Source organism: Xenopus laevis, chromosome 1L, assembly GCF_017654675.1.
Source record: "Xenopus laevis strain J_2021 chromosome 1L, Xenopus_laevis_v10.1, whole genome shotgun sequence".
Lineage (NCBI taxonomy): Eukaryota > Metazoa > Chordata > Amphibia > Anura > Pipidae > Xenopus > Xenopus laevis.
In genome coordinates, this window is record NC_054371.1 from 205,057,038 (window position 1) to 205,080,874 (window position 23,837).

Sequence of the window (23,837 nt, forward strand, 5' to 3'; positions counted from 1 at the left end):
AAATCTACTGGTACCAATCAGGACTAAGGTGAATAGAGGGGATTTACAAATAGACCAACATTTTAGAGCTACATATCCGTTGCAGATTTGCTTGCAGTTTTTCTCTGAAAGTTGAAGGAGTGTTGTACTGTAGAGATTCCCCAACTACAAAAATGTAGATGGAATGCATGAGACATGCACTTATGAATGGGCCGTATAATTACCTAGACATTGTCTGACAAGGCCACGAGCAATTAAAGAGATGAATTCAAAATTATTTCTTTGAATGCAAATTGGATAGAAGAAAAAGGTGAAATGAAGAGTCTTTTACTCTAGGACAATCTAAGGATAACTGTAGGAACTTGGAAATATTTATTAGGACATAAAAACAATATAACTGTAGGGGCTTGGAAATATAGATATAGGACACAAAAACAAGATAACTGTAGGGGCATGGAAATATAGATATAGGACACAAAAACAGTTTCTTAAAAAAGGCTCAACTTTGTGAATGCATATGTGGGCAAGTACTCAATGGCTGTACCACCACAGTATGCACATCCTGATACAGGTATGGGACCTGTTATCCAGAATGCTCGGGACCTGGGATTTTCCGGATAACGGATCTTTCTGTAATTTGGGTCTTCATGCTTTAAGTCTACTAGAAATTCATTTAAACATTAAATAAACCTAATAGGCTGGTTTTGCTTCCAATAAGGATTAATTATATCTTAGTTGGGATCAAGTACAAGGTACTGTTTTAGTATTACAGAGAAAAAGGAAATCGTTTTTAAAAATTTGGATTATTTGGATAAAATGGAGTCTATGGGAGACAGCCATTCCGTAATTCGGAGCTTTCTGGATATCGGGTTTCCGGATAAGGGATCCTATACCTGTATAACAGTGGTCTATTAAACTGGAACAGCAGAAAATAAAAATAGAATTACATAGGTTAACTGTGGCATTGTTTTTTCTTCCAGTGGTAAAAGCGCATAGTGATTCAAGAAACAAAACAGAAGCAGAAAAATACCATAGATCAGTGCAGGTATGGCACGCATATGGAGGTGCAAAACAAAATGTTGAAGTGGACCAGCTAGGGTAAAATCAGTGATTGATTAGTTATTATCTTTGGTAACTATGAAGCCATAGAAGACTGACTGGTGAAATTTCATATGATTGTAATGTGGCTCTGAACTAAGAGGGCCTAAGCCAACTGTTGGAAAGTAAAGGGGGAAATTCTTTAAACAAGAAGTGTGAAGACCTCTGCTACAGAGCAACTTTGCCTATTTGAGCCTCATTGCAACAGTATTTTAAATGCATAATTAAATATAAGAAATGTTATATTGAGGGCAAGAGCCAAGCATTTTTTTTACGCACAATGCAGTGTTGTAGTCCCCATGATTCAATCATAATTGCAGGTTGTTGCCATTTTTTCCAGCAGAAAAGCGATGGGTTCTATTGATTCTATGGGGGGGGGTGGAGAACAATACTGCAGCAACTGACAAAGGGGACCCTACAGCTAGTGTCTGCTTCAGAAAGAAATCTCAGATTAAGAAACAGTAGGAAAATTACAGCCTTACACATTTTGTGCGTCAGACATGTTTTGTTAAGTAATAAAAGTCTTTACTCTTAAGCTGACCATACACTTACCAAAGGTTAAAACAAGAGAAAGGCAGTCATACCATGTATGGTCCCTTATACACTCTCTGTCCCTTCATTTGGAGAGCATGCCTGATTGGCTTACTTTATGTATGGCTCCCTTCACTCTTTGGCTTTAGTATGGATTCTATGAGCGCTCTGTTTACTGGACACTTTAAATATACCCATTTAAATAATTAAAAATAAACGTTGTAAGCAACAGTTTCGTTTTCTGAGCTAAAATAAAAGATGAGAACTAAACTATTAAACGTGTGTACCAACCAAACCAGTGGATCTGTAAAATGCCACTTTAGTGCACAATGTTTTTGTAATTAAAATACTGAAAAACCACATGTGCTGCCTAACAACTGAGGGTTCTGTATGGCTTTGAAATGATATCTTCCACTCTGTGCTATGCAAACAATCCACTGTAATACAGATTACACTTTCTCAACTTCCATCACACTAAATTCATTTTCATGGGTCATCTAAGCATTTTTTTTTTCAGGTGACTAGACAAGTGCTCACAGAAAAAAAACTCAATGTAAAAACACACTGAGTTGTGCCAAGCAGCAGCAGGATAAAATGCACCACACCAACAATCCAGTCTTTGTACTAGGCTAACACTATACCTTAAGATATGCTTTGATGCAGAGCCAAGAAAAACCTCGGCTGGGATATAGTTTTGTGCCTAAACAATCTGTGATTGTGTTTAATGTACTATAGCAGGTCTGACTTTAGGACGTTGCCAGTCATCCAAAAGAGTAGAGTGCCTGCACCTCTATGCATTTTCAACATGTCCCTAAATATGTAAAAACATTTGATGGAATGCATTTTTTTTAAGGCACAGTAAAAAAAAGCCATAGCATGCATATTCCCAGCTTCCACTCATTTACAGTTCCAACCCTAATTCTCTAGCAATTAGACAGGAAAGCTCAGAAGGAAAACTGGTAATTAGTGGTGAGTGGAAAAGAAATGGAAAACAAAATGGATCTGATAGATCTTTTGTAACAAAGGGATACAGCCTTTTTTGATACAGACCTAGGAAGGAGTAAGCGGCTTTTCCAGAGACTCGATAATGGGCCCTTAAAGACATCATACAGTTGTGTGTTCAGACAAGCTTCCAAAAGGTGGGTAACTTTAAAGGAGAAGTAAAGTGGCTACTGTGTACAAGCCATGGCATGGATCACTACCATTACTGGTTTGCTGAACCCCTTGGCTGATACCGTAATTTCAGTGTAAAAAAATACAGCACTTCTAGTCATACTCATATTCTTTAGTTCTCCTAATTGGCACATTCATTCTCATAAATGTTGAAGTTGTCTTTACATTTTTTTAATCTGTTTCTCTTAAGCTGTTAAACGAGCTTCTGTCTAGTTAGGCAACGATAGAATCCTTGTAAGACCAGGCATCTATATACACAAAGTCTTTTTCACCGGTAGTATTACACATGTGCTTGGTGTGTGTAGGAAGGGGAAGAATCACCCCATATTTATCTGGGGTAGAAGAATGAGGGGTTGGGACTTTGTATTCGGCCCATAAAAAACATATGTCGCCTTTCCAATAAGCAACCTCCCATGGAGCTTACTGAATATCTGCCTTATCTGTCTGATCATAGTACAGGTACGAGACCTGTTATCCAGAATGCTTGAGACCTGGGGTTTTCTATATGAGGGGTCTTTCGATAATTTGGAACTTCATACCTAAAGTCTACTAGAAAAACATGTAAATATTAAATAAACCTAATAGGATGGTTTTGCTTCCAATAAGAATTAATTATATCTTTTTTTTTTAAGGTAAACGTTATTTCTTTTAATTTTTGTAACAATACAAGCAATAAACATTTGTGTTTAAAATTACTCTCTGGTTATGTTTACTTTTGTTTCCCTATGGAAACAACAGGGAACACAACATTGCAAGCTTTAGTAGATAATACAGATTTGTATATGTAATACATCATACCCTACCATCGGTATCGCTTGGTTCTGCCCCAGGCCCTGACTCCCACCAGGGACTCCATATTTTTTCAAATTTAGTTGCGCTGCCTCTGGCTTCATAGGTAAATTTATTTAACTTTAGGTATTGTTTGATAGATTAGGTTAATCCAGGAATCTATTGTGAGTGTGTTAGACCCCATCCAGCATAAAAGAACAAGACCCGGAACCGCAATCTTGCATGTACCGTATGTACCAGGTGGTCCACTACTCCCAGTAGACATACCATGGGTAAGAAGTAATTGTGGGTGGTCTAGTGTATTTGCTAGTGTGGCCATTATTTGCGACCAAAAGTTAGCTATTGCTGGGCAATCCCAGATCATATGTAAGAAGCCGGACATATTGGTTCCACACCTGGGGCAAGCTTCATCTTCTCTCTTACCCATCTAAGAATTAATCATATCTTCGTTTGGATCAAGTACAAGGTACTATGTTATCATTACAGAGAAAAAGGAAATTATTTTTTAAAAATTGGTTTTGGATAAAATAGAGTCAGTGGGAGACAGGCTTCCTGTAATTCGGAGCTTTCTGGATAACAGATTTCCGGAAAAAGGATCCCATACCTGTTGTTACTCATGTTAGAGAGTGGGCAGCCCCACTGTGACGGAACTGAAGTTATGGCCCAATGGAATTTTTCAGCAAGTCCAATTTATATCTAGCCATGTCTATTTATGGGTGCACACCTGCCCCATCCCCTTTTGTGACATCAGAGATAGGCAGATCGGGCATGGGTCTATAAATAAAGTGGCCGTTCAGGGTAGGATTTGGGTTAGGAGGGCTCAGGTTAGGTTTGGAAGCGGTCAATTTTTTTTGTTGACCCAGAGATCACTAATTCTCACCATTCATGCACTTGAGCAGGTTTTCAGGCAAGAGCTGTGAAACATCAATGTGCGGATATTGTCACAAAGCAGCCAAAGGTGGTTTCATACGTTTGGCGCAGAATTTTTTTTTTGGGGGGGGGGGGGGGGTATGGGCTACTGGGCAAACTTAGTATAACATATAGGGCTATGTTTGATACAATATGATATGACAAAGCCTTCCCTGAGCCCTAACAGAGGTTCATTTGAAGGTCTTCCCTGATTGGTAGCAGTCTAAAACCTAAAGTTATTTTACTACTGCAAAGGCTAAAACGCAATTCCACAGCGCAGACACAACAAACGTTAATGAACAGATTAATCTAGTTAGCTGATTTTTCCTCTCAAACACTTCTTGTCAGTACAACTCCAGCAGTTCTTAATTATCCATATGTCGTAGTGTTTCCTTTCAACAAATGGAATGGTTCTTGTAGGGCCTTAATCCCTGCTATTTGCAGACAGTAGGCCTGTTAAGGGAGAGTGTATGGGGTGAACTGGGCTGCTGGCCAAGTCTGGAGAAAATATGCCATGTGTGCCGTGCACACTATGTCTGACTTCTGACAGGGAGCTGTTTCTCCTCACAGGCTGAAATGATCTCTCCCCTTGCTCCAGCGAATAATTCAGCCTAGTGAATAGTCACCTATTTGCCACTTTGTGAAAACAAAAGTCTGGCCACGTAAGGTTTCGGAAAGACAAGTTGATTAGAAGCTATCTACATTGCCAAACATCCTTCAAGGGGAGGAGGGGGTCAAAGACAGTCTCTCCTTTAAAACATAAAAATGAAAGCTGGGTTCAGTTAGCAGAAAAAGGTGAATATTGCACAGACCGAGTACAAAAACATGTTTATTGCCAGCAATTACCTTAGAATGTGTTTCAGTTGGGGTTCTCCCTACCATCACCAGGTGTAGGCAGTGATATAAATCTATCCATATTATTTTATGTGCCCAAACTAGCCCATCATGTTCTGCATTTCACTACAATTTTGTCCATACAGGTATAGGATTAATTATCAGGAAACCCATTATCTAGAAAGCTCTGAATTACCGGAAGACCATCTCCCATAGACTCTAATTTAATCAAATATTTAAAATTTTTGATCATACATATGCATCAGTAACTTTATTCACTGGTGGGTTGCTATTTAATACCCTACCCTCTACAGTGACAAGAGCCACTACGTATGCTTGTAAAGAAAATACAACCTAAAGTACATTGTCAACATACCTCAATTACCCCCTTTTACTCTTATTTATAAATTAAGTTTTTACAGTCTTTAATTGTGCTCATTATACTGCATTACATCATAGGGTCAGAGACCCAGAATCACAGTAACATGGTAGAATAAAGAAACTTTATTAATGTTTCAATTACGGAGTGCTGGCCCTCACACTATTGGCCATGCAACCGGACTTTAAGTGGTTTAAAGGAAAATGCCATCTTTTGTATAACAACCTTTTTGCACCAGAATAACATCAATGATCCAGAACTTCAAACTTGTCACAGGGGGTCACCATCTTGGAAAGTGTCTGACACTCACATGCTCAGTGGGCTCTGAGCAGCTGTTGAGAAGCTAAGCTTAGGGGTCGTCACTAATTATCCAGCATAAAATGAGCTTCCCCTGTAATATAAGCTGATGCTACAGGGCTGATTAATAAATGCTGATGCTAATTGCACTGGTTTCTGTGCTGCCATGTAGTAATTATCTGTATTAATTACTAATCAGTCTTATATTGTGAAATTTATATTTTATATGTACTGTATATTGTGAGTGGGTCCCTAAGCTCAGTAAGTGACAGCAGCACAGAGCATGTGCAGTGAATCAGCAGAAAAGAAGATGGGGAGCTACTGGGGCATCTTTGGAGACACAGATCTTTACTGCCAAAGGGCTGTGGTTGCCTTAGGCTGGTACAGAAGCCCAAAATATAATGTACAACATTTCTAGCCTAATTATTTAATTAAGCTTTTAGCGTGGGCATCATTTGCATTTTTATAGATAGATAGTGGCATGCACAGGTATAAAAACAAGAAAAGAAAGATCATAGGCAAAATGCGTTCAACAGTCAAGGAGCACCATCTAGAGGATAACTTTACATCTGCAGCATTGAAACATTTTTAGCAAAGTATTACTTCTTATTGGAACTACATGCAAAAAAATGACTCTTGTTTTAATGGGCAGTTAAAACTTCTGTCTGACAGCTATAACGGTATGAGTTATTGCCCCTTATGCCCTGTGTGTTACACATATACCAGGGTTGTTTAGAGGATCCAAAAAAGCATTCCCTGTTTTTGGCTGAAACCATCAATAATGATAACTGTGTTAATAAAAATAAAAATTTCCAATGTTAATAAAAATTTCCAATGTGTTTGATATACATCAGCACCTTTCTGTTAATATATGGCAAATGAACAATAATTTCTGAATTGATCAATAAAGAAATCAAGTATAATTAAGCAAGCCAATAAAATGAATATACAAATATAGACAAATATGGGCAGCACAGTGGCGTTATGGTTAGCATTGCGTTCTGTCTGGAATTAATTCTAGGACCCGGCACTGCAAAGAGTTTGTATTAGTGATGTGCGGGCCGACCCAATACCTGCGGGTCGGGCGGGCTCGGGTCGACCTCGCACTGCTCCTTGCGGGTGGCAGGCAGATGCGGGTTGAGCTCTTCTCCTGCTCTCCCCGCCCGCCACCTTCAAATGCCGGCTTCCGACTTCCGGTTTCATAGTCTCGCGTCTGCTCGCCCAGCCCCTTTTGTGACGTCATCGGCGGGGCGGGTCTATAAAAGGACCCCGGAAGCACAGGTGCGAGCGGGCGCGGGTTGGAGCAGGGTGAGTTAGGGTCGGGTGCTGGTCAGGAAAACCCTGACCCGCACATCACTAGTTTGTATTTTCTCCCTGTGCCTGTGTGGGTTCTCTAGGTACTCTGGTTTTCTCCCACATGCCTAAAAACATACAGGCAGGTTAAAGGTCTCCTGATCAAACCACCAGACCATAGTATGTGTATAATCTTTGTAGAAGTGCTGCAAAGTGCTACTCACAGGTAGATATAGGTATGAGATCCCTTATCCGAAAACCCATTATTCAGAAAGCTCCAAATTACGGGAAGGCCATTCCCATAAAGTAAATTTTAAGCAAATAGGTGTAAATTTAAAAAAAAAAAAAATTACCTTTTCTCTGTAATAATACATACCAAAATAGAGGTATAGTGATGCATGTTATGGAAAGGTCCCTTATCCAGAAAACCTCTGGAAAATAGATCCTATACGGGTATTGAATTCGTTATCCAGAAAACCCGTTATTCAAAAAGCTCAGAATTACGAGAAGGCTGTCTCCCATTATAATCAAATAATCCAAATTGTTATCCAAATTATAATCAAATAATCCAAATTTTGTTTTCCTCTATAATAATAAAACAGTACTTTCTACTTGATCCAAACTAAGAAATAATTTATACTTACTGGAAGCAAAACCAGTCTATTGGGTTTATTTAAATGTTTAAATGATTTTCTAGTAGACTTAAGGTATGAAGACACAAATAACAAAGTTCCGTTATCTGGAAACCCCAGGTCCCAAACATTATAGATAACAGGTCCCATACCTGTTCCAAAATAATTCTGATGTTATTTTTTTTGAGTGACCAGCACAGAAACATTTGTAAATAAATGTATGGAATTAACTCATTCTAATCCCCATTACATTTTTTAAAGAGTCCATAAGGCTTTGTTAATGTAAATCACATTACAGTTTTGATAACATTTTGATAGTTTACAAAATTACAACAAATGTAAGGGTTAATGATCTTGCTTTGTCTTCTAGGACAGTGGTGCTTGAAATCTGGGCAACAAATCTGCTCGTCTGCCATTACCTTATTGCAGAGTCCCTTTGATAAAGCGAGATGCCATTTCTGTTCCCATAAAGGATGTAGAAAAAGTCACCGGGATAACAGAAAATAGATTCCCCATAAGCCTAAAAGTGCCGCTTATTTTTTACGTAAATAATAAACATTGTCCCAAAACAACTCTACACCTTATTACACACAGTTTCACGGCACCAGTATCCCTTCTAAATGATAATGACTTTTCATTGCAATTAAAATTAAAGTATCACTTTAATCACATACCTACATATTTGTGTGTGTCCAGACATTAAAACAAGGAAACAAAACCATCTGTTTAAGACAGACATATACTGTAAAAGTTATTAAACATGCTCCAATAAAGCCCTGCCTGCCAGAATCACACCTGTAACCCCACAGACCACACACGTACTCAGCCTCTGAGCCATAAAAAGCTGAGTTAGCCACAAACCGGAAAAGAAGAACAATAACTGCACGTAACACCTGGGTACCACACACTGCAGTTTTAGTAGCCCCAGTGGAAAAAAAATAAAATCCAGTTAAGAAGAGGCTTTAAACCTCCCAGAACTGATTAGCAGCACACATATTTGTCTTTTTAATGCACAATTTAAGGTCAAATGGAGTTCCGATATTCTCTCCAAAAACGGGAAGACACAAATTCAAATGTTTTCTCCTTACTGCGAGAAAAAACAAAGAGGGAGAGAGTCTAAACAGACACAAAATTACAGATGCAGAAAATAAACTGTATCCTAGAGTACAGGTACGGGACCGGTTATCCAGAATGCTCTGGGTTATTCCAGATTACGGATCTTTCTGTAATTTGGATCTTCATACCTTAAATCTACTAGAAAATCCTGAAAACATTAAATAAACCCAATAGGCTGGTTTTGCTTCCAATAAGGATTGATTATATCTTAATGATGATATAATGAATAATGATGCATTGTTTAGAGATGCAAGCTACAGAACAATAGTGGATTTAGTGCAAGGTGCAAAGCACAAGTGCTCCATGCATGGCTCCTAAGGTTTTTGCACCATGGGCACAAATGCCAAGGGGTTTCTAAAGGAGGCTTGAGATATTTTACAACTGTGCCATTTTATGTGTATATTTCCTAAATGTATCAATTGTTTTCTTAGTGCAGCAATGATTTCTACTGTAGTATGCATCAATTGTGAGAACAATAGCAGCTGACTTTGTAGGAATCACCAGAGCAAGAAATGTAATTCTTACAAGACCTTAGGGTCCCAATCGTTTTCCACCAGGGCTGTCCGCGCTGACCTTATTTAACAAACAGGCTTTCCTCATAGACATCTCTACTATAATCCCCGATGCGGTTATAGGTAGCTGCAAACAGTACTGTTATATGCGCTGTTATACTGCTTCCACAGTAAGAACTTGAGGGAGAATTATCTGTTTTTATACCCACACTTTTGCATCTCCAGCTAGAGTCCTGTACCGGGTTGCGTACCCACAGATACCAGTGGAATACCCACAAAGTGGTTGGGTTTTGGGCAAAAGGTCCCAGATTACCTGGCCGTGCATCCAGTCCGCAGGTGATCCAGCTGGGTACCCAACAAAGGTGCAGACTTGAGCACCCCCACCACTGTGGCAGTTCTTTTTCTATCTTATCTTGGATTCGGTGCAGAGGGACATCACTTCCTGTCCAAAAGTTATGTCTTTTCTGGTTTCACATGTCTCTGGGTTCGAAGGTAACAGTCTATTATGGGTTCGGTAGCAGATCATTGAGTGATAATTCTGGGTTGCAGGACTGGGTTGCGGTTATGGGTCGGGTACGGGTATAAGAAAATGGGACCGCGCAGGACCCCGGCATCATTGATCCACATTGCGAAATATACATCTCAGAAACCACCTTGGCTCTAAAGCCATATCAGGAGTGGGAATGGACTGCCACTTTAAGAATAGTATGAAGGGTCTGGTAAAGTCACACCAAAGTGACCAAAATCCCAGTGAGTCACATAAGAAACACTGTTTTAGTGCAACAATAATAATGTGGAGAACTATCCTTGGGAAGGAATTGTGTTCATAACGAGGTGTTAGACCAGTGGCACTTTAGGTAAACAATGTGATTTTAATATTTTGACAGTTTTCTATTTACCGCACATAACTGTAAATTTCTACAGGTTTTCCCAGTGTATTTTAAAGGTATTGTTCACCTTCCAAACACGTTTTTTTCCAGTTTCCAATTGTTTTCAGATTGTTCCTCAGGAATAAAGATTTTTTTCAATAACTTTATGTTTTTTCAAAATCTATGTTTAAAGTTGAATGTTTTTTTCTCTGGTGTTTGAGTCAGGCAGCTCAGTAATTCAGGTGCAGATTCTGAACGGTTACAATTTTGCAACATTGAGTTGATACATTTCTCAGCTGCATCTCTGGAGTATTAGCAACTATTGTATCAATTCTAACAGCTGCCTAAGATAAGAAATGCATCAACTAAATGTATCGATTTAGAACAGTTTGCAGGGTCAGCGACCCCCCCCCCCAGAGCTGCTTTAGAAGGTGAAAAATTTAACTTTACAATTCAATATTAAAAAAAAGGTCACACAGAAAATAGAAAGTAATTGGAAAAAGTCTTTATTTCTGGTGATCTATCTGAAACCAACTGAACTGAAAAAGTGTTGGACGGTGAACAAGCCCTTTAACTGGGCTTTCATCATTGCTTGCCAGCTTTAAAAATGTAATGACAGATTTGCCAATATGACATAAACAACATTAAAAGCATTTCAGTTCCAAGTCATGACCTATGCACACTCTCACCTAAGTACTTGCTCTGTATTTTGTAAATAATTATATAATTATAAATAGTTACTATACTCACCAAACCTTCCGTGAATTGACAAAATTCACACCTTTTACATTTGAAAGAGAAACGAGGCTTAGTATACAAACATCGTAGCTACAGTGAGACATCTAGTGGTCATGTAAAACATTAAATATTCCAGTCTGATTTGCTTTGTGAGCAAATCTACACCACTTAAAGGGGCAATTCATCATATGTATGATGTTAGCAGTGATAATCTCTGAGTTTAACTCATTGGATTTTCAAGGGCCATTTTTTCCCAGACGGAAATGAATAATTTTATTTTGTTTATCCGACAACCAGAAAGCTGATTTATTGTAAGGCTAGATTTCTGTTATTAATAATTCTCATAATTTATTTTTGTATTTAAATACTACTGCTTTACCTCTGCCAGCCTGCCACTTAATGGGATTCTGTCATAGAAAAACATGTTTCTTACAAACTGCATCATTTATGAGAGCTGCTCCAGCAGAGTTCTGTACTGAAATCCGTTTTTCAAAAGAGCAAACAGATTTTTTTTAAAATATTTATTTTTGAAATCTGACATGAGGCTAGACATGTTGTTAGTTTCCCAGGTGCCCCCATCCATGTGACTTGTGCTCTGATAAACTTCAGTCACTCTTTAATGCTGCCCTGCAAGTTGGAGCGACATAACCCCTACTTTTTCCCCCGGCCTTCCCAACAGAACAATGGGAAGGTATGGTAGCGTGAATTATTTGCAGTATAAACACATTTAGAAATAAAATAAAAAAAAAGTCACCTTAAAAATCATGACAGAATCTCTTTACACCACTGCCACATTGCTAAGGCAATCTGACCCTAGAAACCAGATAACAGTTTACAGGGGTAGTTCATCTTTTATATGCATTCATTTATTAGCTTTTCCTTTAAAAAAAAAAATTAGCTTAAATTTTTATTTGACATAAATAAGATCAAAACATGATTTTTTTCAGTGCTTGACCTTCTTCGGACACATCACAGAATGCATCTTCTACAGCAGCTTCAGTAACTGGTCATGCCAGGGGCATGTGTCATTTTGTGTTTCCTCTTTTCCAACATTCAATTTCACTTACTGAATGTATTGGTGCACATCAGCTCCTCTGTCAGTAGCTACAGCCTGAATGTATTTGACTGTAGTTATTGATATACAATCTGCACACTCATTTTTCAGGGAAGCTCAGGCTCATATTTTGCAGTCTACAAAGTAATCCCGTTTGCATGGCTGCCTGCAGCTGTCACTTCTTCACATAAGAACTTAGCAATTATATTCTGACAGCTAGTTAGCTGGTCTGCCTGAAACTGTCACTAGTGTTTCTTCTAATAACCGCTCAGCTATCTTACATGTTTAAAATCATTTAAACATTCAGAGGGTTATTTACTAAAATCCAAATTTTTCTGATTATTTAAATTAAAAAAAAGTCCGACCAAACTATCCACAATTTGACCTTATTTATTATTAAAAAAACTCATTTTGATCGGTTCGGGTAAAAAACAGATAAAATCGTTAGAAAACCCAGAATTGTACAATTTTTCCGGAGTTTTTTCTCAAATAGCTCAATTTTTTCTAGCTTTTTCCTGGAAAGTAAAAATTTTTCGGATTTTTGCCCGAAAAGGTTGGATTTTCTGGCTAATTCCAGTGCAGACCACAGAAACTTCCAAAATAGGATAGGGACCTCTGCCATTGACTTATACACAACCTCGGCAGGTCTGAGATGGCGGATTTCCGGATTCAGGCTTTTTTTGCCTCATCGGACTTTAATAAATCTTGAAAAATGAAATGAAATATTTGAGTTTTGCCCCAAAAAGACTGGAGTTTAGTAAATAATCCCCTAAATAAACCCAATAGGATTGTTTTACCACCAATATGGATTCATGCAGCTTAGTTACCATCAAGTACAAGCTGCTGTTTTACTGGAAAAAAACTGACATACCTTCCCCTATATAAAACCATCAAATGTAAAGTTAAAGTACTACTGTGCTTCGTATTGCCCAGTCTGGCAGACTGTTTCAGCAGAGACTGACAGTTGCAAGGGTACGGCCTGGTAACCCATCAGTGGAAACCAAGAGTTTAGTAAATAACCCGTTAATTAAACCAAACAGGATTGTTTTACCACCAATATGGATTCATGCAGCTTAGTTACCATCAAGTACAAGCTGCTGTTTTAGTTTTGCAAGGAAAAACTAAATTACTTAAAAAAAATTAAAATGATCTTATGAAAATTCACTCTTTGGTAGATGGCCTTCCCGCTTTTCGAAGCTTTTTGGATAAAGAGCTGCCACACCTGTGGCTTCTTTACTGCAAACATGGTGGCAGATGGCACACACTTCCCCTTTACACTGCAGGAAGCATAACCCTTGCAACTGTCTCTCTGCTGAAACAGTCTGCCAGACCGGGCAATACGAAGCACAGTAGTACTTTAACTTTACATTTTATGGTTTTATATAGGGGAAGGGATGTCAGAAACTGTATGGTTCTCATTTGCACAGAATGATTTTATCACTATGAAGGATGGCAAAAATGGTTTTATTTGTGGATACTTCACATCTGGAAACCTGATGATTTGCTAGCATGGCACAAGTTTATTCATTTGAAGCTAAGAATACTGGCTATATAATTACCTGAATCGAGCTATGGGCTATGGCGGCTGCCTTCCTCCCAATTTGCACCTTCTAATCAAGCAGAAGTTGCAGAGTGTGGTGCATGGTTGATGAGTCTACAGGGCTTTAACACTGGGTCCTGAGGAATTGTTAAATTCGACAAAACGGGCCCTCCAGTTTCCAGTGTCTGTGTAGCTTCCTTTATAAACCACTAAATTAGTTTTCCATGGACACAAGTAAAGTATGTCCCAGCCCCACAGCACACAATCAAGTTTTCTAAAAGTGAAATTACATCCTTAAAGGAACAGTTCAGTATAAAAATGAAAACGGGGTAAATATATACACTGTGCAAAATAAAAAATGTTTCTAATATAGTTAGTTAGCCAAAAATGTAATGTATAAAGGCTGGAGTGACTGGATGTCTAACGTAACAGAACACAACTTCCTGCTTTTCAGCTCTCTAACTCTGAGTTAGTCAGCGACATGGGACATAACTGTTCAGTGAGTTTGCAATTGATCCTCAGCATTCAGCTCAGATTCAAAAGCAACAGTTATGACCCATGTGACCCCCCCTTAAGTCACTGATTGGTTACTGTCTGGTAACCAATCAGTGGAAACCAAGAGAGCTGAAAAGCAGGAAGTGTTGTTCTGGCTATTATGTTTGACATCCAGTCACTCCAGCCTTTATACATTACATTTTGGACTATCTATATTAGAAACATGTTTTTATTTTGCACAGCCTATTTACCCAGTTTTTATTTTTTCACTGAACAATATACTGAACAATTCCTTTAATCTTTGATCACCCAAACTACATAGATGGCTATTAAAGCCACAAAATGAGCACTTTTAACATTCCCCCATCCCATAGCAGCGGATCTCAAGAACATTTCTAACTACCTGCGACTACTTTTTCTTTCCTCTGCTTCCTCAAACTTTGCTGCTTGCTTTATGGTTTTGCTTGGGTCTTTTCTGAGCTTGTTGGAAATACGGTCTTTCATCTGATGCTTCTCATCACTATCCATTTCATCTTCTTCTTCATCACCACTCATCTCGTCCTAGAAGTGAATGTTAAAAAAGGGTTAATCTGTTCTCACTATAAAATCAAAGACTTCTGCACTGAATTCATGCATGCTATGAAAAAAGAACTATTAGTGAAAAAGTCATCCTTTACTTATATGTGCAGCATGTGTACAGGCATGCCATCAGTTATCCAGAAAACTCAGAATTACGGAAAGGTAATCTAACAAAGACTCCGTTTTAATCAAATACAGGTATGGGACCTGCTATGCAGAATACTTAGGTCCTGGGGTTTTCCGGACAAGGGATCTTTCCGTAATTTGGATCTTTATACCTTAAGTCTACTAGAAAATAATTTAAACATTAAATAACCCCAATTGCCTCCAATAAGGATTAATTCTATATTGGTTGGGATCAAGAACAAGCTACTGTTTTATTATTACAGAGAAAAAGGAAATAATTTTCAGAAATGTGGATTATTTGGATAAAATGGAGTCTATGGGAGACGGCCTTTCCTTAATTTGGAGTTTTCTGGATAATGGGTTTCAGGATAACGGATCCCATACCTGTAATTCTAATTTATAAAAATGATACATTCTTTTTCTTTTTAATAATAAAACAGTGCCTTGTACTTGATCCCAACTAAGACAATTATTCTTAGTTGGAAGCAAAAAAATCCTATTTTGTTTTTATATTTTTATGATTTTTAGTCTTAAGGTACAGAAATTCTGGATAACAGGTCCCATAACTGTATTAAGAATATTCACGGTTTTATTCCTACAGCTCAAAAATCCGATATATGCAGTTATTATAAGTTGGAGTTTTATAAATAAAAGGTAGCTGCAATTAGTTCATAATAGCCCATATAATCTCTAAATACAAGCATCAATAATACAAACCTGTGGGTCAAAACTGATTTTCAGTTTTAAAATATAAAATTAACTTAATTCAGATTTCGGCAGCTCTGATTTTCATACATGTAGGTTGGTACAGCGGAGGATTGATTAAATCATGTTTGGTAATAGGCATGGAGTACAACAGTGTAATAACCGTATACAAGGTGATCAGCACTGGATAATTCACATGAACCCTCAAGAGGTTTTTCTTGTAGGCTAATCAAGAAATTGAAAAAAATGAGCAGCAACTACATCCAGGATGAATAATTGTATTTCCTTCCGTCCATATGTTTTCTGGTAGACCTTGAATTCAGATCTATTTGTGGTCAGAAAGCCTGTGGCCAACTTAAAATGAACACATTTGTTTGCAAATAAAAGAGGTTTTGGTGACGTCAAAAATAGAGGTCTTGTCAGATGTCTTTTATACATGAGCCATCCAATTATCTCTATTAACTAAGTGACCTTCTGCAGCATATTCTATTTAGAACTATATATACACTATATATATTTCAATGCACTGTTTAAAAGATCTGCAGCATACCTTCAGTTCTTTAATAACTCATTTCCATTTACAGCAGTTGAAGCTTTTTGAGTTTAATGAGAATCTGCGATATAGACTTTCATCAAGGTTAGAGTTTTAAATTCAAACTGAAATATCGGTTCACGAGGGTCAAAAGCCATTTAAAGGGGTAGTTTACCTTTGATTTAACGATTAGTATAATGTAAAAAGTGACATACAGAGACAATTTGCAATTGGTTTTCATTTTTTAATATTTGTGTTTTTTTGGGTTATTTAGCTTTTTATTCAGCAGCTCTCCAGTTTGCAATTTCAGCAATCTGGTTGCTAGGGCCCAAATTACCATAGCGACTATGCACTGATTTTTATATGAGACTGGAATATGAATACGACAGGGCCTGAATAGAGAGATAAGCAAAAGTCGCAATAACAATACATGTGTAGCCTTACAGAGCATTTGTTTTTTAGATGGAGTCAGTGACTACCATGTGAAAGCTGGAAAAAGTCAGAATAATAAGGCAAATATTTCAATAATAATAAATAATAAAGAGCAACTGAAAAGTTGCTTAGAATTGGCTATTCTATGGCATACTAAAAGTTAACTTAAGGTGGCCATACACAGGGAGATCCACTCGTTTGGCAATACGAGCGGATCCCCCCCCCATGATATGCCCACATTGAGTTAGTCGATATCGGGCTGATCCGATTGCGGGCCCTAGAGCCCAACGATCAGATCAGAATGGAGGCCATACTGGATGCGGCCGAAACGAAAAGATGCGGCCGCAATCCGAAAGGGATTTTTTAACCTGCCTGATCAGCATCTGGCTGACTTTCGGCCCGATATCGATGGGGACACCCGTCAGATGGCCCCACGCACGGACCAATAAGCTTTTATCGGCCCATGTATGGATTCCTTTAAAGGTGAACCACCCCTTTAAGGGTATTAATGGAAACCTAGATTTTTTTCTTCTTCTTATACTCTGTATAAAACACAAAAACGGCTAAAATGTAAGATGAGTCCACAGGCATTAGGCTACCTTTTTTTAAGGACTACTGAAGAAAGAGTGTGTTGGAAATTAATTCAACACTCTGCCTATCTTATGTTCCTCAAGACATTTTAGCTCTGCACTGAATTAATGCATGTTATGTGCAATGTTTTCATAAATAAAGGACTGTTCGTGAAAAAGTCATCCTTTACTTATATATGCAGTATAGGCATGCCATCCGTTATTCAGAAAACTCTGAATTATTACTCCTCATCTGACAGAGACTCCCTTTTAATCAAAAACAGGTATGGGACCTGCTATCCAGAATGCTCAGGTCCTGGGGTTTTCTGGACAAGGGATATTTCTTTAATTTGGATCTTTATACCTTAAGTCTAGTAGAAAATTATGTAAACATTAAATAAAGGCAATATGCTGGTTTTGCTTCCAATAAGGATTATTGTACCTTAGTTTGGATCAAGTATAAGGTACGGTTTTATTGTTACTGAGAAAAAGGAAATCATTTTTAAAAATCTGGATTATTTGGATAAAATGGAGTCTATGAGAGACGGTCATTCCTTAATTCTAAGCTTTCTGGATAACAGGTTTCCTGATAACAGATACCATACCCGTACTACAAATTTTAAAAATGATTCATTCTTTTTCTTTTTAATAATAAAACAGTGCCTTGTACTTGATCCCAACTAAGACATAATTAATCTTTGTTGGAAGCAAAAAAATCTTAGTGTTTTTTTTTTTACATTTCAATGATTTTTTAGTCTTAAGGTACAGAAATCCAAACTACAGAAAGATCCTCAATACGGAAACCCAATGGTCCCAAGCAGTCTGGACAACAGGTCATATCAGCTCGATATCGACTAACTCAATGTGTGCATATAGGGGAGAGATACGCTCGTTTAGCGACATCGCCAAACGATAGGATCTCCCTGTGTATGGCCACCTTCAATTAACTTTTAGCATGCCATAGAATATCCAATTCTAAGCAACTTTTCAATTGGGCTCAGGCTATACTGGACACAATTTGATAACCAGCAGCAACACAGAGTGCATGGAGTACATGCAGTGCCACAAGAGAGAAAACGGCGTGGGAGCAATAGGGGACAAGGATCTTCACTGTTATAGGGACAGGCTTACAAAATAATATAATGTTTGGCTCATGGCAGGAAAGAACTGAATGGATATGGTGTCAGCAAAACAAACTACTGAAGGGCACATTTATGATGATAAGATGCAAAAAATGGTCACTGAACTTCATTCAATAAAATGGCATACACAATGCACCAACTAGTTCATGTCTAAACTAATGACCTGCACCAAGTTTTCCTGTATTTAGCACCTTACTTCACCTGGCATCCTTGGCATGTTGCACCTATAGGTGATAAATGTTGCTCCAGTAGAAAAATACACAAATTGTAGGACATGCAAGTAAATGCATACCCATGCCCCACCTGTGTGCTCAATACCCTTCCCTTAACCAGGATTGGACTGGGCCCTGAAAAATTCTGGTGGGCTCCACCAACCCATACCCACTCCTTCCCTGAGACCCTGGGCACTGCTTCCTGACCTCTGTCACTGGCCCCAATCACAAGAAAACACAAGGGGTGCGGGGGGGGAGGGGATTTCCTGAAGTGGCAACCCTTGTGGGCCCAGGACCCCCAGTTTAACACTGCCCTTATCAACTGCATGCAACGCATCACAAAATTTTGCAACATGCAACCATTTTGCTTTGAATCAATCATCTGATTACCAAACCACATCCAAACCCTAATTTTGCATATTCAAATTTGAGAAAAATAATAACGTCTTGTTATGATTGAACAAAAATTTGCTTTATTCAGTTATCTTGAGCTTTAAAAAGTCACAAGATTCGACGGAATCCCAAAATGAATACTAGATTCAGTACACAGTTATTAGTGATCTGTTTTGGGCAGGTCTTGAGGGGGCCTTTACTAAACATTTGCAGAATTTATTTCACCTTTAGGATAAATAATAGCATGGAGAGGTTGTGCCAATATTGACGCCATTCCCATTACTGGCAGGGAGAGTTTTTTATATATTTCCTGTTGGAGCAAAAAACCAAATTCCTCACAGAAAATAAGGAGACTTCCTTCTATCCAGCTCCAGTAGCAGCTTCTTCAGTGGAGTATATTTTCCCTGTCGATACCACAGCTTGACATAACACCACGGCCTTAACCCTATATGTAGACAGCTGCAAGAGGAGCAGGTCAGGTGCAAGGGGGGGAGCAGGTGTGGGGGGGGGCGGGTTCTGTTGCCTATGAGTGCGCAATCTATAAATCTGGCCCCGAGGGTCCTTTGTGTGATGCTAGCCTGTATGTTTGCTGGATGCCCAGTTTTGAATGTAATAAATTGCATTTTTATACATTCCTCATTGGATGAGATCTTCCAGTCTTCATGATCCATATCTAATCAGGCCTGAACAGGCAGGCCATAGTTTGTATAGTCGACTTCAGAGTGGCATCCCCTATTGTCTTGTGTACAGCTAGCTACGTATACAAAAAATCATAACCCATTTAGCAGAAACTAACGAGATTCTGTTATGTGTTAATTAGAAACGTGGCAGAAAAAAAAGTTGAGAGGAGCAGTGGCTTTTATACAATTAAATTAATCTACATTAAACAATAGCGAAGATAAGAAAAAAAGTAAAACATTGGCACATTTTGTTTAATGAACTGTTTTGATGTTGCATAATAATAGAAAATTGTAACTGCAAGCTTCAATCGAGAGAACATAGCAGTTCATTTTCTGAAGATCGACATCAAAGTAGTCATAAAAGGCAATACAATTTCATACACATGAACCATGCAGTATAATAACTTATATGTTTATTTCCCCAGAATCTGAACTCTGGCTTTAGAAGCAGTTTTTATAACCATCTTTGTTAGCAAATATCTGCTCTGGTTCAAATTTTAACCTCCTACCTCTCCACTGCTGGAATGGAACTGAGCCGGGGGTCATCTTTCAGCAGATCGTGGCTGCTTTTACTTTTGCCTTTCATGACCTGCAGAAAGAAAAAAACCATAATGCATTTATCATAATCAACTTAAAGCGTGAATTTGTATGAGGAAAGGTAAATCTCATTATTAAAGTAATCACACTTTGAATCAATAAAAAAAAAACAACATACATGTGTACAATAAAATTTAATTCAGGGGTCCCCAAACTTTTTGTAACTGTGAGCCACATTCAAATGTAAAAAGAGCTGGGGAGCAACACAAGCATGAAAAAATCCCTTGGGGTGTCAAATAAGGGCTGTGATTTGGTAGCCCCTGTGTGGACTGGCAGCTTACAAGAGGCTCTACTTGGCACTATTCTTAGTTTTTATGCAATTAAAACATGCTTTCAAGCCTGGAATTCAAAAATAAGCACCTGCTTTGAGAACCCTGAGAGCAACATCCAAGGGGTTGGAGAGCAACATGTTGCTCACGAGCTACTGGTTGGGATCACTGATCTAATTCCATGCAAGGCAAGAATACACATTTTAAGTTTGGTGATCCCAGGCCAGACGGTGAACAATACATTTTGGCTGCATACATGACTGTCTAAACAGCACTAATCTGTTTGAACAGCCAGGTAGACAATTTTATTGCAAGACAAGCATGCATTTGCAGGGAAGCCAATGACCCGCACAGAAGCAAACAAAGAATGTGAGGTCAAGTACATTTTCTGAAAGTGCACAAGAGTTGTTAGCACTCAAAATAATTATGAAGGGCTGATACATAGAACGAGTTGGTTGTTGGAATATGTCAAAAACAAAATTAATTGGCTGAACTGTTCTCCCAGCTCATATTATTATAACTAGATATAAAATGTACCTTGCTGACTTCATTAACCTCTTCCTCATCCTCCTCTGCTTCTTCTCCAAAAGAAAGCAAATTAAAATTCCTAGAAGGAAAAAAAGACATTGCTTAATATTTTACAGAAACAAATTATTAGTAAAAGTTATAATTAGCTATTCTGAATGCTCAATCTGCATGAGCAATTTGGCCTCTTCACAGCCCGCTCCAAGAATTTGAGGTAAGCTCCTGCTGTGTTGATGTCCACATAACTATTTTCCTATAATGGGCAAATTTATCAAAGGTCAAGGTCAGAGATTCATTTTTAATATGGATAATGTGAGCTAAGTGAGTTTGCCCTTCATTAATAAATTACGGTCTATTGATGTTTGAGTTTTTATGATAAATGAATCGATAATTGGATATTTATTTTGGGATTTGGATAGTTTTACTCTAAAAGTTTTCTTTCCTCAACATGTCACCCAGCTCTTCAAATAACTGAAGACTGCACAGAAAAGAGGGATTCAATAAAATACTGGGAACATTCTAATAAAATTTCTCAGTCGAGATCTTTCTTAAATATGATGAGATTCAAGGAAAATTCAGATTAAAAATGTTTTAGAGATAAACAATTCAATAAAGATGAGGATTGCAAAAATTGTAATTGTTTTATAACTAGGGATGCACCGAATCTAGGATTCAGTTTGGGGTTCGGCCTTTTTCAGCAGGATTCAGATTCGGCTGAATCTTTCTGCTCGCCAAAACCGAATCGCAATCCTAATTTGCATATGCAAATTAAGGGTGTGGAGGGAAATCCCGTGATTTTGTCGCAAAACAAGGAAGTAAAAAATGTTTTCGCCTTACAACCTGGAAATTAGGATTCAATTCGGAACTCGGCCGAATCTTTCACGAAGGATTCGGGGGTTCGGCCGAATCCAAAATAGTGGATTCGGTGCATCACTATTTATTACATCAGAAATAAACAAAATGAAGACATAAGCCCAACGCGTTTCAGCTGTTAAGAGGTCTTCATCAGGGGTAAAGTATCCAAAACAATACAAAAAGAAAAATATAAAAAATATTTTAGAGATAAACAAGACTGCACTAGATCACGATTTCTGATAAATCTGCCTCAAAATATAACTGCACTCAAAGAAGGCATAACCATACTGTACTGTTCTACTCATTTGTAATCTGGGCAGCTAAGTGGCAAATGAGATTCAATGTTGATAAATGTAAAGTCATGCACCTGGGATGTAAAAATATCCACTTATACCCTTAATGGGACTGCACTAGGCAAATCCATTATGGAAAAGGACCTTGGAGTCCTTGTAGATGATAAACTTGGCTGTAGCAAGCAATGCCAGTCAGCAGCATCAAGGGCAAATAAGGTCTTGAGCTGTATTAAAAGGGGCATAGAGTCACGGGAGGAGGGGGTCATTCTTCCACTGTACAGAGCACTTGTAAGGCCCCATCTAGAATATGCCGTACAGTTTTGGTCTCCATCACTCAAACAGGACATTATTGTATTAGAGAGGGTACAGAGAAGGGCAACTAAGCTGGTAAAAGGTATTGAAAATCTTAGCTATGAGGAAAGACTGGCCAAATTGGGGATGTTCACGCTGGAGAAGAGGCGCTTAAGGGGTGATATGATGACTATGTATAAATATATAAGGGGATCATATAACAATCTCTCTAATGCTTTATTTACCAGTAGGTCTTTCCAGCTGACACGAGGTCACCCATTCCGATTAGAAGAAAAGTGGTTCCGCCTAAATATTTGGAAGGGGTTTTTTACAGTGAGAGCTGTGAAGATGTGGAATTCTCTCCCTGAATCAGTTGTACTGGCTGATACATTAGATAGCTTTAAGAAGGGGTTGGATGGCTTTTTAGCAAGTAAGGGAATACAGGGTTATGGGAAATAGCTCATAGTCCAAGTTGATCCAGGGACTAGTCCGATTGCCATTTTGGAGTCAGGAAGGAATTTTTCCCTCTCTAAGGCAAATTGGAGAGGCTTCAGATGGGTTTTTTGCCTTCCTCTGGATCAACTGGCAGATAGGTAGTTAATAATCAAAAAAAAAAAAAAAAGGTTGAACTCGATGGACATGTGTCTTTTTTCAACCTTACTTACTATGTTACTATGTTACTATGTATTAACAGAAATATTCAGAGAGAATGTCCTGCTTATAAGATAGGCTACAGCCTTGTATTGTCTATTGAATTAAAAATATAAAGGGGATTGTTCACCTTTAAATTAACTTTTAGTATGATGTAGAGAGTGATATTCTGAGCCATTTTGCAATTGATTTAAATTTTTTAATATTTGTGGTTTTATTTAGCTTTTTATTCAGCAGTTTCAGCAATCTGGTTGCTAGGGTCCACATTTCCCTAGCAACCGTGCATTTATTTCAATAAGAAACTGGAATATGAATAAGAGAGTGACTGAATACAAAGATGAGTAATACAAAGTAGCATTAAAGGAGAAGGAAAGCTACGGAGGCATTTTATTGCCAATAAATTAGCTTCAATAGTGCAAGCTAGAATGCTATATTTATTCTGTAGAATGTTTTACCATACCTGAGTAAAAAGCTCTAGGAACTCTCTGTTTGTTTAGAATAGGAGCTGCAGTATTAATGTGGTGTGACATCACTTCCTGTCTGAGTCTCTCCCTGCTCTGGGCTCAGATTACAGTAGAGAAGGGAGGGGTGGGGGGAGAGGAGCAAACTGAGCATGCTCTTGCCCAGGGCAATGAGGTTTAAGCTGAGGCAGGAAGTCTGATACAGAAGCCCATGTGTACACAAAAGAAGGAAAGAAATGCAGTGTTTCTTTTGACAGGGGACTCAGAGCAAGATTAATTTGGGGGTT

At 38.2% G+C, this 23,837-nt stretch overlaps 1 pseudogene; it reads right to left on the minus strand.

The window, feature by feature from the left end:
• LOC108718168 overlaps positions 1–23,837 on the minus strand; it is a 100,331-nt pseudogene that overhangs the window by 59,734 nt on the left and 16,760 nt on the right.